The following is a 14,637-nucleotide window of genomic DNA, read 5'->3' on the forward strand; positions in this document are numbered from 1 at the left end:
TCTGTGATTATAAGTCATCTTGTTGTCTTTGACTGGACCTTGTCTTTCCTGTATGCCTGAGGACACAGGGGCTCAGGAAGGAGATGTCTCCTGGGTGTTTGGGTTTTTAAAGACAGGCAGTAAATTCTAAAGACAGTGATTTTGTTCTGTTTCTATGGGCTCAGGTGAAAGAGTGCTTGAGAGAATGTTCTGAGATATCAGCTGTATATGGGTGGGTTCTGAATCATAATGGTGGCCACCCTGCCAAATCTCTGGGTCGTAAGAACCTGATACCAGTGTGCACAATGCTATCTGCCCTTTGAGAGCTGAGGAGTTCCCTTCCTGAATAGCAGGTGAGGTGTGTGGCAAACTCTCTGTGTGCTCAAGTGGGAGAGAGTGTTGAGGCTGTTTTGGGAGCTCAGCCATCTGCTGGCAGAATCTGAGTCCTGATGGTGGTCACCCTTCCCTCTCTTAGAGCTGGAAAGATTTCGATCCCCAGATTACACACCTCTATCTGCTCTCTGAGTTCCCTCCCCTGACCACCAGTGGAAATGTGTGTAAGAATACTTTATATGCAAGCATAAGGATCTCATTTTAATCCCTACCACTCACTTAAAAGTTTGGTGTGGCCATGACATAAGTCAGCTGGATCATAAAAGCTTGCACGATACCACGCTTATTTGAAAGAGTTTCTACTTCAATGGGAGTAGGTTATTTTTAAAGCAGTATGTTAGAATGACAGAATAATACACTCTACATTATGCTTTATCCACCATATAGGTCCTTATGCTTGTACACTTTTTTTTCCGTGCACTAGACCGACAGACTGTACACATCACACACACACACACCAGATAAAATTGCTAGTCTCTCTGAAAATTTCTTGTAACAAAATTACAATTGAGCTTGGTCACACCCTTTGAATTAGTATCAGAAATATATATATATATATATATGTTTAAAACAAAGAATTATTTGGGTATAGCCCCAAGAATGGTATAGCTGAGTCCTCAGATAGTACTATGTCCAGTTTTCTGAGGAACTGCCAGACTGATTTCCAGAGTGATGTACCAGCTTACAGTCCAATCAATAATGTAGAATTCTTTTTCTTTCTACATATCCTCAGTAGCATCTAAGCATCTGTTGTTACCTAAGGTTTTGACCTTAGCCATTCTGACTGGTATGATGTGGAATCTCAGGGTTGTTTAGATATGCATTTTCCTAATGACTAGGGATGTTGAGCAATTCTTTAGGTACTTCTTAGTCATTTGGTATTACTCAGTTGAGAATTCTTTGTTTAGGTCTGTAGCCCATTTTGAATGCATTATTTGATTGTCTGGAGTCTAACTTTTTGAGTTATTTGTATATATTGGATATTAGTCCTATGTCATATATAGGGTTGGTAAAGATCTTTTCCAAATTTGTTGGTTGTCATTTTGTTCTTTTGACAGTTTCTATTACCTTACAGAAGCTTTGCCATTTTATGAGGTTCCACCCAAAAGATGTTTAAACTTATAAAAAGACACATACTCTACCATGTTCATAGCAAACTTATTTATAGTAACCAGAAGCTGAAAAGAGCCCAGATGTCCTTTAACAGAGGAATGAATACTGAAATTGTGGTACATTTACACAATGGTGTATTTCTTAGCTCTTAGAAACAATGACTTCAGGAAATTACTAGGCAAATAGATGGAACGTGAAGGGAGGTAACCCAGTCACTGAAGAACATACATGGTATTCACTCACTGATAAGTGGTTACTAGCCCAAAACTCAGAATACACAAGAAACAATTCACAGACTTTATGAAGCTCAAATATAAGGCCAGAATGTGGATGGCTCAGTCCTTCGTAGAAGGAAGAACAAAACACTCATGGAAGGAAATACATAGCTAAACAGAAGAACTGGTAGTGAAAGAAAGATCATTCAGAGACCGCCTCACCTGGTGATCCACCACATATGCAGCCACCAAAGTCAAGCACTATTGTTGATGCCAAGAGGAGCTTAATGGCAAGAACCAGATATGGATGTCACTTTAGAGGCTCTGCCAAAGTCAGACTCATACAGTTGTGGATGCTTGCAGCTAACCATCAGACTGAACACAGGAACCCCAATGAAGAAGGCAGAGAATGGACTGATGGAGCTGAAAGTGTTTGCAACCCCATAGGAAAAATAACCTTATCAACCACCCAAACACTCCAGAACCCCAGGGACTAAAACACTAACCAAGGAGTATATATGGAGAGAAACATGGGTCCAATAGCATATGTAGCAGAGGATAGCATTGTCTGGCATCAGTGGGAAAAAGGACCTTTGTTCCAGTAAAGCCTCAGTTTCACAGTGTACAGGAATGCCAAGGTGCTGTGGTAGTTGAGGATGGTTAGAAGAGGGATCACCTTCATGGAAGCAAGGGGGTGAGAGTGGTAATGGGAGTGTGAGGAAAGGGTGATAACATTTGAAATATAAATACAGAGAATATCCAATAAAAAAGACAAAAGATTCTTTAATGACATATGGTACTTCCTAGTGCATACACCTATTCATTTACCTATAATATTGCATTCATATTTTTACAGAGGACCAAAAGTTAGTGAACTTCAGGCCCTACAATAACGGGATACTATTCTACTAATACAAGAAAATAAACTTTCTTCCCATTGAGGGAATTCTGACACCTCCTGCGAGTAGGTAAAATTCGTAATCACTGCTCTAGCCATTGAATCATCAAGCTTATGGAGACATAAGAAGAGTTACAAGAACTTTGTCAAGCCAGGGATAACTTAAAAAAATAAACCAATATAATTCTATTAGTGTATATAGTGAAGCAAGTTAAAAAGAGAGGAACAATTTCTATAATTAAAAAGTAAAACCTTTACAAATTCTTAACCTCTTTTCATGTAAACTATCCTAGGTCAAGTAATAATCAGCTTGAGAGTCAAGTGCAGGTGTCACCTACAGAAGAATAACAGAAAAATCACAAAATGCAATAGACCTGAGATGTCAAAGTACTTCTCTAATATATGATGGTTTGAGTGTTAAGTCACAATAAATTAAACTATTAAAATAATGACAAAATCCAATTGGGATTAATCACAAGTGTAAGTCACATCTCCAGTGATTACCATATTATTCGTGTAGCTATAAAATCACCTCTTGCCCTCCAAAGCTAATTAAGAAATATTTTGTGACAAAGTTATGAAACCTGCACTAATATTTCTTAACCCAGAAAGCACTTGGGTGAAGCAGTATATAGGGTTAGAGGTAAAAATCAGCCAGACGCTGTTGGCTACAGAGTAACAGACACAACCCAAATAGACAATCTTCTACTTGTATGAAGAGGAAGATAAGCATGCCTTAGATTTCTGTTAAGAAAAACGTAAGGCCATCTTCATGCACATCAATATATGTAAAATGTTGTGGAAAACATGCAGAAGAAATAAAGACTTAACTACTTCCTCAGGTGAAACAGTTGTTCTAGGATTAAATAAATGTTGCTGCAAAGTATCCAATACAAGCTATCCTGTAAATTTAACATATAGAGCAACTTGTACCTTCCCAGCTTGAAAGCAAATTTTTGTTGTAGTTGATTTTAAACTTAACAAATATGTCATGTGGTTTTGCTTAATGAGACCTGTCAGAATTTAGAAGATACTGTATAATTCAATGAACAATATTTTTCCAAGTAATTACTGCATAATAATGCAAAAAGATAATATTTGTGACCTAAATCCAAACAATAATTTTAATGTAACAGAAAACAGCATGCTTTATTCAAGACTACACACTGACCCCACCTTTAAATCCACAACTCTTGGTCATTTTGTTTAAGAATCAAAAGATATTGGAAACTACTTAAAAATGACAATTGATATCCAACTTGAAGCCCTCTCTTTACACCACTCTACATTCTAGAAGAATATCAAAGACAAGAGAGAGCTATGATATAACTTGGGAAGAAATTCGAGGTAGAATCAGAAAATGGAGAGAAGAAAACGCAAGAAATAGCAAACAAATTAAGGAGTTTGGAGAATAATTAATTCTATCCAACTGTATGGTTGAATTTTTAAGAATATCCAACTCAGACCATGGCAAGAATTCATAGGTTTGATAATTGAAAACCCCAGCGGGAAAAGATGGAGGCCATCTGAGAGATGAGTAAGTATTTTCTGGAACAACATTTTGTGATCAAGAAAAATGGCACAAATTTGAAGAATTTTATAAAAACAAACTTGACGATGCAAAAGCAGTCTTTTGTTTAGAGGTGCTAATGATGACTAATCTACACAACCACTTATATTTTTGGCCGACTGTAGAATTCAAATATAACAAAGTGAACTTGAAAACCTTGAGCTTCTCTTTCTTTTGGATGTCCGACCATTTTTCATTTACAAACATGGGGCAAATTATTTTTACTGAGTTCAAGTAAATTAAATGTTATACATTTTATTAAATAAAATATATCTTATTACATTAATATCTATAAAATTATTCCACCCACTTCTTAGCCATAAAGCTAATAGTGGCTTTCTTAAGTGTGTCCAGACAAGTGACAAGAAAATAAATTCAGGGAAAATTATAAAAATTTGTTAAGTATTAACTTCAGAAAGAGAAGTTTCTCCTATGAAATGAGATATAAAGATATTAACTTGTAACCAACATCTTGTTCTCTCCCAGAGTGAAGAATTTGTAAGTTTCACCTTATACAAAATGATGGCAACAATTCACTAAATACTTCTAAGTATCTATCTACCAGTGGGGATCATTCACAATCAACTCCTAATATGATCTTGCTATCTTAATTATATAATTATATTAGTATAGGTGTCAGGCATAAGACATAACTAGAAAGTCTGTAAATCACACACAATTCCATAAGTTTCTTAATTAGGCAATAGGATTTTTATCCTAATATTCCCTGGACTACATGTAGACCATGCTGTGTGTACTTAATCACCCTGTTGAATTTAAGTATATCAATTATAAAATAAATAAATAAACAAATAGAACTATTAAAAGAATTAAAATCATGCTATGTCTACCATGTATTTTCAATTATCAATAAGCCAATGATTGCAGAAGAAGAGATAGAAAAACTCTAAGAGCCAGAGAACTTGGCTGAGGTCCTTACTATTAGACTGTCTTCAACATTGTGCCAATAAAATATCAATAATGTGGTTGTCTAAGTAAGAAATGCATAAGGACAACAACAATAGAGACACCAACATAGACAAAGAGCTGCAGATGGTTGAGAGGTGGAGAATCCATTTTCTCCAAGGACAAATTTCACAATAGGTTTTCCAATTCCAAGTGATTAGTCTTGAACATATGTAGGTATACAGGAGCAACACTAAATCATCTTAGCAATTTGCACACACAAACTCACATAAACACCCACACACAGAATATACACATGCACACACATACACATATATATTCATATATATACGCACTTATGTATATAAACAATATATACATATATGCACATATATAGTATAAATTATATATAGAATATAACTAATATATAATTATGTATAATATATGTTATGGTAAACATACTAATAATTCATAATATAAATTTTATAAAGTATATAATATAAATATACATGATATATAATAAATATATACATGCATCATATATTATGTACACATATATGTTATATAATATATACATACATACTCACATATATATATACGTATATTTTATGCAATATATATTAATACACACAGATATTCAGACCATTGCAGTGTTTGTCTTTCTTTTAGTCTGAAGTCCTTTTGAACAATTTGAGTCTTTGTGGAGGTTTTTTGTGTGTTTGGTTTTTTTTTTTTTTTTTTTTTTTGCTACTATCACTTAGTGATTACCTTTATCTTCTGGACTTCTAAGCTGTTTTAAACTACTTGGGGTATTACAATTTCTCTGACAGGCCTTGTCAGGTTGACAGTTCTTTTGAACAAATTTGGAGTACTCTTGAGCACTGAGTGTCTCCCATGTGGCAAAGAAACATTGAAATATAGTTGTCTTTTTCACTCAGCTAAAATATTAAATTTCTGTTGAATCATTTGAGACAAAAACAAGTGCTTTGAAAAGTCTATTGTTGTTTGAGGATACCAGGGAAAATGTCAAGTTTATACCACCTTGATGCCCTCTAGGGGCAATTCTATCTAACCCATTTGTTATAATGTTATGAAGGATTCTAAAGCAACAGGTGGTACTAAAGGAGCTGATGCTCTCATTCCACAATTTGGGTCCTCCTATCAAACTCAGGTCATCAAGCTTGGCAACAAATATCATTACCCACTTTGCTATCTTGCCTGCCTGTAATCTCAAACACTGAATTTTTCATCCAGATTTCTAGAATTTCTAGGGATTCCTAGAACACTAATCTTAACCTACAATTCTTAAAAATAATTAACACACAAGTTTCTGGGCACTATTTCTAAATACATTTCTAAATTTACCACATCTAAAATTACTGTTCTTGGTATGTTTTATTTGTCTCTTATTTGTCTAATTAGAAATGTGTCTATAATCCTTTAGAGATAAGCTTATAAGCTTTAGACTGCATTAATTAATATGACATGTGGCTTCAGGATCAGTTTTTTTTTTTTTTTTTTTTTTTTTTTTGCCCTTCAAACTGTAGTTAGCTAAAACGCAGAAGTTGATGAGTTAGTTGTAGAATTGAGGAAAGAAAAGAAAAAAAAAAAGCAATTCATTATTAAAGGTCTTTACCTTAGGCAGAGGTAACCAGAATGTTAATAACTTTCAATGTAAATTTTGAGTTTCCTTCCAGATGGAATGGTGCAATCTACTGCTTTGAATTGTTAATTATGGAAATGGAGGCATACAGAAATAAAATTATTCTCTGTAGAGGATCTATGAAAGATCTCTCATCTTGTCAATCAAGTACTTTTGAAAGATAATGAGCATCTAAAATATCCCAATAAAAAACAGTTAATTGATATAAAACAATATGTAGTTGAGTAATATGTTCTGTTAAGTTCTAGTATTTTGTATTGGTTACATTACTTTGTAAGAGTTTTCATCCAGATAGATTCAAGAAAGGAATCAAAATTTGTCTTCTTCTTCTTCTTCTTCTTCTTCTTCTTCTTCTTCTTCTTCTTCTTCTTCTTCTTCTTCTTCTTCTTCTTTCTTTTCTTTTTTATTATTTTTGTCAAAGGTAACACTATGCAGACATCTCTTTGCTTTTTTGTTTTGTTTTGTTTGGTTTTTTAAAGTGTTTAGAAATTTTCTAAATTGATTTAATTAAAACATATATTTAAAAATAATTTTTCATGTTGGTCCATTTATAAAGATACTATCTCAAGATTTCTAGGTTTTGATCTAAACAATATATGCATACATATTAAATTCATATAGTCAGTATTAAATTGGCTAATTTTGTTATTGGTAGAGCTGCTAATAGATGTGTTTTGTTGTAAATAACCCTAAGAAATTATATGCTATGTAATTTGGTGTAACATTGTATACACATACACAAACACACACACATACACACACACACACACACACACACACACACACACATATATATATATATATATATACACTAGGGGGAAGAGAGAGACTCTTGGCAGCATCCTGAGGGGAACACCAGGCAGCCCCAAGCCATCCTGCTTATCAGCCACTTTATTAGCTCAAGACACATTGCACTACAGGCACCCACTACCACTGCCACCACTACTGCCACTGTCTCCCACAGTCCAGACAGCTGCCTTACTATTCTATCCATGTGTTCATGGTTACAAGTCCCCTGTACCATCCTCCATCAGTTGTTCTCAGACATCTCATCCTCAGCCTTCAAAGCCAATTGAGGATGTGGAGAAAGAGGAGCACTCCTCCACTGTTGGTGGGGATGTAAGCTGGTATAACTACTCTGAAAATCAGTCTGGAGGTTCCTCGTAAATTGGACATAGTACTACCTGAGAATCCAGTTATACCACTCTTGGGCATATACCCAAAGAAGCTTCAAAATCTAACAAGGACACATATTCCTTCATGTTTATAACAGCCTTATTTATAATAGCCGGAAACTGGAAAGAACCTAGATGTCCTTCAACAAAGTAATGAATACAAAAAATGTGGTACATTTACACAATAGAGCACTACTCAGCTATCAAAAAGAATGAATTTATGAAAATTTTAGGCAAATTGATGGAATTGAAGCTATCTTTATGAGTGAGGTAACCCAGCCCAAAACAAACAAACAAACAAAAAAACTCTCATGATCAGAAGTCACAAAGGAACACACACTGATCAACGGATACTAGCCCAAAAAGCTCAGAATATTCAACAAACAATTAAAGAAATTTTGAAACTCAAAGACAAGGAAGGCCAGGAGGCAGATGTCTCAGTCTTACTTAAAGGGAAGAACAAAACAATCATGGGTGGAAATAATGGGACAAATAGAGGGGCAGAGAATTGGAGAAAAGATCATTCAAAGATTTCCTTACCTGGAGCCCCATACCATATGTATCCAGTAAACCCAAGCACTATTGCTGATTCCAAGTAGTCCTTACTGGCAGAAATCAGATATGTATGCTTCCTCAGAGGCTCTGACAGAATCATACTAATACAGAAGAAGATGGTTGTAGCTAACCATTTGGCTGAATACAGGGACCCCAATGAAGGAGCTAAATAAAAGACTGAAGGAGCTGAAAGGGTCTGCAACCCCATGGAAAGAACAAAATTATTAACTATCCAAACCCACTACAGCTCCCTGAGACTAAAATACCACCCAATGAGTTCTTATGGGGAGACCCTTAGCTCCTGGTGCATATGAAGGAGAGGATATCATTGTCTGGCTTCAGTGAAAGGAGAGGAATTGGATCCAGGGAAGGCTCATTTTCCCAGTGTAGGGAAATTCCAAGTCACTGAGGTGGGAGAAGGAGCACCTTCATGAAGGCAATGGGAAGGGGAGGGGAGATGTATTGGCAGAAATTTAAATACAGAGAATATCAAATTTTTAAAAAAGAAGAACAAAAATGCTGTGACAGATTTAATAACCACAACCTTGCCCTGCTATTTGGCAGAATCCTTGCTGCTTTCCAGCTGTAGAAGGCATCCTTGTACTCAGAAGTAGGTTGGCAAGCTGTTCTAAGGTCACTACAAGGGCCTGAAGAGAACTGCTTTTGTAGCTCCATCTGCCTGTCACACAAGTATTTCTGCAGCAGTTTTGCTCAGACTTTCAACACTTGAACATCTACTAGGAGAGAAGTCTCAAAGATATAACAGAGAGTTGTCATGAGGGTTCACAAAATCTGCTTATTCAGTTTAGGCTTTATTCAGTCAAACACACAGTGATTACTGTTGCTGTCCTTCAGCAGCTTCTCTGGCTGGCCTACATAGCTCCTCAATGGAAAGCGCCCTCTGACCATGAGCTTCAGATTCCTCTCCCAAGATTTATTCCACCTTTTTCTCAGCTACAAATGAGCCAACATTTAGGCCGTCTACTAGAAATGTCTTTCTGCTAGAAATTCCCTCCAGCTCAACCCAATTTCTTGCCACAGCATCCCCATCTTTTTGCTACCCATGCTCTTGCAGCAAATAAGTAGCTTTTCTCATGGTTCTCAGAGGCTTTGTAATTTCTCTGAAAATCTCTCCCATGGGCAATCGATCTTCCTGAAATATAGGTGCTATCAGTTTTGCCAGGAAAAGCCATTCATGAATGATATCAATTTCCATGTCCCCAGTCAATTCTAATGTTTCCTACAGGTACTGATAGTAATGGGAAGTAGAGAGGAGTCCTGCACAGAACATTTGGTGCAGCAATCGCTCTATACACTCATGAGAAATGGTACTATGCTCCAGTATGGTCTCGATGCCAAGCCCTACGAAGATGAAGAACAACGAGTGTGAAGCATGCTTCTGTACACACTGTACTGCCTCTTTCATGTCATTGAGATGGAGATATTCCTCAGTGATGACCTTAGAGTTCTTCTTGACTTCCACAGAGAGCACAGCCTCTGGAAGGCTCACTCGAGGTAGAGTTGCTTCCTGCTTCCTAAGATTCTGACCACAATCCTCTGTGAGACTAGCTGCTTTGAGGAGTCCCTCATGCTGGAAAGGCTGGCTCATTACTTCCCTCTTCCACTTCTTTGCTGAAACTTTGCTTGCTGGCAGGTGTTCTTTCACAATTAAGTTTGTCTCCAAGGTCACTACCTGTTCACTCCACTCTAGTCTGTGTCCCTGGTCCCCCAGCTTTATCTCCTCATTTCTGGCTTAAGCCACTCCTCTGTACAACATGTCTGTTATCTGTGCTCTTGGTGGGTAATGTTTGTTGAAGGGCAGAAAACCAATTCAAGGTAGCTGGATGAGTAGCTTCCAATCATGTAACTCCTTGACCAAATTCAGTTATCTTCCAGATGCAAAGAGATAGTTGTTAGAAACACTGGAACAAGGCTTTGTGATCTTGGTGTCAATGGGGGGACTGCTTTTGCTGATGGGGACTGTATTTCAGCAACCATCATTCATAAGTGGAATGCCACAGTTGAAATGTGGGACTGGAGGGCCACCCCAACATTTGTCACTGTGCTTGGCCATGAGCTGATGCACTTTGATATATTCTCAATACTCTTCCATTTGAGCCTTCTTTGTGAATTTAATCAATAGACTTAGGACCCTGATCCCTCCTGTCTGGGACCCATATGTTGTTGTAATTATTAAATGAGTTCTGTTCTGTTGTCATTAGTCCCACTGAGTAACACTCCAGGGTAACAGAGCTGGAGGGTAATTCCTTAAGTGGCTAGTTCCCAAACATGTCATTCCACAGGCCTGTATGTCCTCACCTCACATGGGCAACAGACTTGGAACTGCTAGTTCCAGCTCTCTCTTAGCCATTGTTTTCATACACTGTCCTCCACAGCCCTGTAAAAACATGACTTGACAATCAATAACTTATCAAACAAATTTATATGTTAAATTCTCAATCTATAGTCCCTTTACACAATAAGCTTACAACCAGTTGAAAAAAAATATTGGCTGCCCACCTAGATAAAATAAACTGACTCACAGAAACCCTCAGAAATATTTATAACAACCTTATTGATATTGAGATGACCTGAAACATCCATGTATGCTTTCATGTTGCCTCTTCTTGAATCTCCTGCTTTCTCCTCCTCTTCTGCTTTACCAAAACTTTGTTTTCACCCACTCTCTACTGTACAACCAAGTATTATCTTAACATAAACCTATACCCACAGATCGGGAACATCCTTCAGTGTAAAATTAATTTGAGATGAGGTCTTATTTTCTTTAATGACTTTTTCCATATCACTGAAATACTGATTCACTCAAGGCTTCGTTTTTTCGAAGTCCAGCACTTTGCTAATAGTGGTGATGAGGCAGCAGAAGGATTCCAGGGACTCCTTAAGATGGTTCTTAACTAGTTTGACCACACAGTCATGCATTATTGCTTCTATTAACATCTTCAACTTGAATAACTCTTTAATGAACTTGGTATTCCTTAAAGAGTGCCATTGAGCTTTGATATGGGCCTCTTCTAGCTCTTCTTTCAGATGTCCCAATTTTTCTGCCATAGCAGCTTCGTTCATCTCTTTTTGCTTTCCTTCAAAAAATGTCATTATCATCTTTGTATTTCTCAAATCCGTTATGTCACCAATTTAACAGTATTTTTTGAAAATTCACAGTTACTATTGGCTTTTCTTCAGTGAGTACTTACAGAGCCATGAGGTAGCAGCACATGTTGACATAAGCCACAGAGAAGTTGGGCTCTGAAATGGCTTTTACAAAGATAAGGTCAATGACTCCTTTGAGGTGTTCCTTATTGACAATGGTGAACTGTGTCACTTGATTCATCAGTTGCTGAAACATCTGGAGTATCAACCTACTTAGAATGGATCATACCCTGAGGAACAGGTCCTGAGACTTGCTTCTATCAGCATCTTCTCTCTCTCAATCTTCATAAACTACTGTATGTTTGCTACCGGGCTTCCATGCCTTCTCTGTTTTATGTAGTTTTACATCTTCAGTCACTGAGAAAATGATCTTGCACATTTCCTTTTGTGGGCTCTGCTGAGAGACCTTGGGTTACAGGCCACTACCCCTCAGTGAAGCTCCCCGCTAGTTCTATCACTTTTGGGTCTACAGTTGCTGACGGCTGGTGTGCCGTATTCCAAGGTTGCCAAAGAATGGAGAGTGAAATCTGGGTCACAGTTTATGTCAGAAGGTCTGGAGGGAACCAGTGTCCAAGTGGTGTTTTATTAGTCTTGTCTAGCACCACATCAGTGATATGAGCAATCTTTCTGGCTTCTGCATACTGGTAAAGATGAACTGAAAGCCCAGCAGGAATTCCCTGTCATAATTCTTCCCTTCAAGGCTTAGAGGCTTCCACTCATCTTACTTGCATTTATACTTCTGTTCCCCAGGCTGAATGTTCTCAACATTGTGAATTTTGGCTTTTATAGAGTCCCAGGTTTCCTCTGCTTCCTCAGGCAGTGGGGGCATAGTGCTGCCCTCAGATGCTGGGATTGGGTGGCTGCCAGTGGGAAACAGTACTTCTGACACTGATGGGTCTACCTCTTTCAAGGCACCTAAACAGTCACCTACAGCCTCCTTCTTATTTAGCTCTTGACTTTCTGTCTCCTCCTTGGCTAGACACTGCTACTTGGGTTGCTGGGACAGAACTAAACTCAAGTGGGAGATCCTCTAATTTCTTCTCACTCTAAGCTTTTCCTCCTCTTCTGCCAATACTTTCTTTTTCTTCTCCTCCTCCTCCCCCTCCTCCTCCATCATCATCATCGTTGTCATCGTCTTCTTCTTTCTTCTTCTTCTCCCTCTCCCTCCCCCTTCCTCCTCCTCATTCTTCTTCTTCTTCTTCTTCTTCTTCTTCTTCTTCTTCTTCTTCTTCTTCTTCTTCTTCTTCTTCTTCTTCTTCTTCTTCTATTTCTCCCTCCTGAGAAACAGAAGCATCTGAAGGAGCCACAGGTGATGTGGAAAAGAAACAATGCTAGCCATTGCCACTGATGAAACTTTCTTGGCCTGTTCCTCTGACTCACTGACTTGGCTTAAATCCACATTATGTGGTGAGAAAGCACTGTTTCATTTTCTCAGATTTGGCAGTTGAAGCAATGGGCACATGTAATTCAGAAGCACAAGCTGAAGGAGGGGCAGGAGCTGGCTCTGAGATTGACTCCAACTCTGCTTCCTAAGTCTCATACGGGGTCATACCGCTGGGCTCATGAATTTCAGCCCTGTGATGTATCAGGGACATGAAAACCTGAAGAGAACTGGAAGAAAACTCAGATTCTTGAATGGGTTTGCTGAGTGTCACTTCTATTTTCAGTATGGGTTCAGCAAGAATGGGTTCTTGAGAGAGGCAATATCGATCCGCAGTTTCACAAGAGATGGTTGTCAATTCGTTTACAGAAATTGGTTGTCATAGTGTCCCCAGGAATAGAGAAGACACCAAGGTTAGTCTCAGACTTTAGTTCCAAAATTAGGAGTGGTGATGGTGTTGGAGAAGGTGACAAAAGGCTGAGATTCTGTGTCAGGGCTCTACTCTGGGCCAGGCAGTTCTGGCCACTTCCCAAAGGCCCCTTTTGACTGGTCATCTGGACTGATAATGACAGCAACCTGTGGCGATTCCCAATTCAGTTGAGGCTCCAGGATGCCTACTGTTTGTGGAGGAGTGTATGTGGAGGCGGTGCGGGTGGGCACTCTTCTATGATATCCTCTCTATTTGGATTGGGTCTCAAATTCAGATAGTTTTTCATTCCTTCTTAGGAGCAATCTGGGGTGGCTGGTTCATCAGAACTAGGGCAAGAGACACACAGAAGAAAACTGCTGCTCACCATGGGCTGGGTAATAGGCTCCTTTTTATGTCACAAACTCAATAGGGCTTATACCAGGATAGAAGCCTGGGGCTGTTGGCTGCACAGAGTACTGCTGTATTGGGACAGCATATGTTGAATGCCACAGACTAGGTATATAGTAAGCTCCTTTGGATGCTAAGTAGGAGATCTGAGAAGGGATCATCATTACTTGGGATCCAGCAGGGTAGACTTGGGGATATGGTTTAGGACAGGGGATGCAGTCTAGAAATCTGTGCTGCACTAGGGTAGACGTGCTGGTGGGGCTGAGAAGGCATGTTCATTTGTGTCACTCGAGCCATGTTAAACACCAATGGTTCAGTCTGCCCTGTGGGAGTCCAGCAGAACTGGCAGTTGGGGAACCTGTGGGCTTGGGAACTTTGTTCATTTCATTTAGTACCACAAAAAAGTCCCCCCACCATCCCCTATTTAAGAATAGTAAATAGTGCAGCCTACAGATTCTGGGAATCCAAAGGCATTCAGTCTTTTTCCATCAATGTGGCCAAGCCCCACATAACAGCACAGAGATGGTTTACAACCATTTTCATCTGCCTGCACATATCCTGCTAGTCAGCCACCGCTTCTCTTGTAGGCTCACCCAGCTCCCCATGAGACGAGCACAGAGAGCAGAGCTGCCTTAAAGTGATTTTAAAGATATTAAATGACTTATGAATCCATGACTAGAAATATTTAGAAGTACATGTCTAAATTGTATGTATTATAAAAAAGTTGTAAGTTAAAGATATATAACTTTATTATTAATATATTCAGAGACACATGAATATTCTGCTATATATAATATATATTCC

The 14,637-nt window shown here is 38.3% G+C and overlaps 1 pseudogene across 1 annotated transcript; it reads right to left on the reverse strand.

Annotated features, from left to right (window-relative positions):
* Positions 1-2,887: 2,887 nt before the first annotated feature.
* On the reverse strand, positions 2,888-14,216 carry LOC308421130 (eukaryotic translation initiation factor 4 gamma 1-like; annotated as a pseudogene). The gene is made up of 5 exons: positions 12,922-14,216; positions 11,298-12,648; positions 10,850-10,865; positions 8,949-10,589; positions 2,888-2,932 (listed from the first exon to the last, which is right to left on the reverse strand). The product of its transcript is annotated as a eukaryotic translation initiation factor 4 gamma 1-like (transcript).
* Positions 14,217-14,637: the final 421 nt, after the last annotated feature.

The sequence above is a fragment of the Micromys minutus genome (assembly GCF_963924665.1).
Source record: "Micromys minutus genome assembly, chromosome: 5".
Taxonomy (NCBI): domain Eukaryota; kingdom Metazoa; phylum Chordata; class Mammalia; order Rodentia; family Muridae; genus Micromys; species Micromys minutus.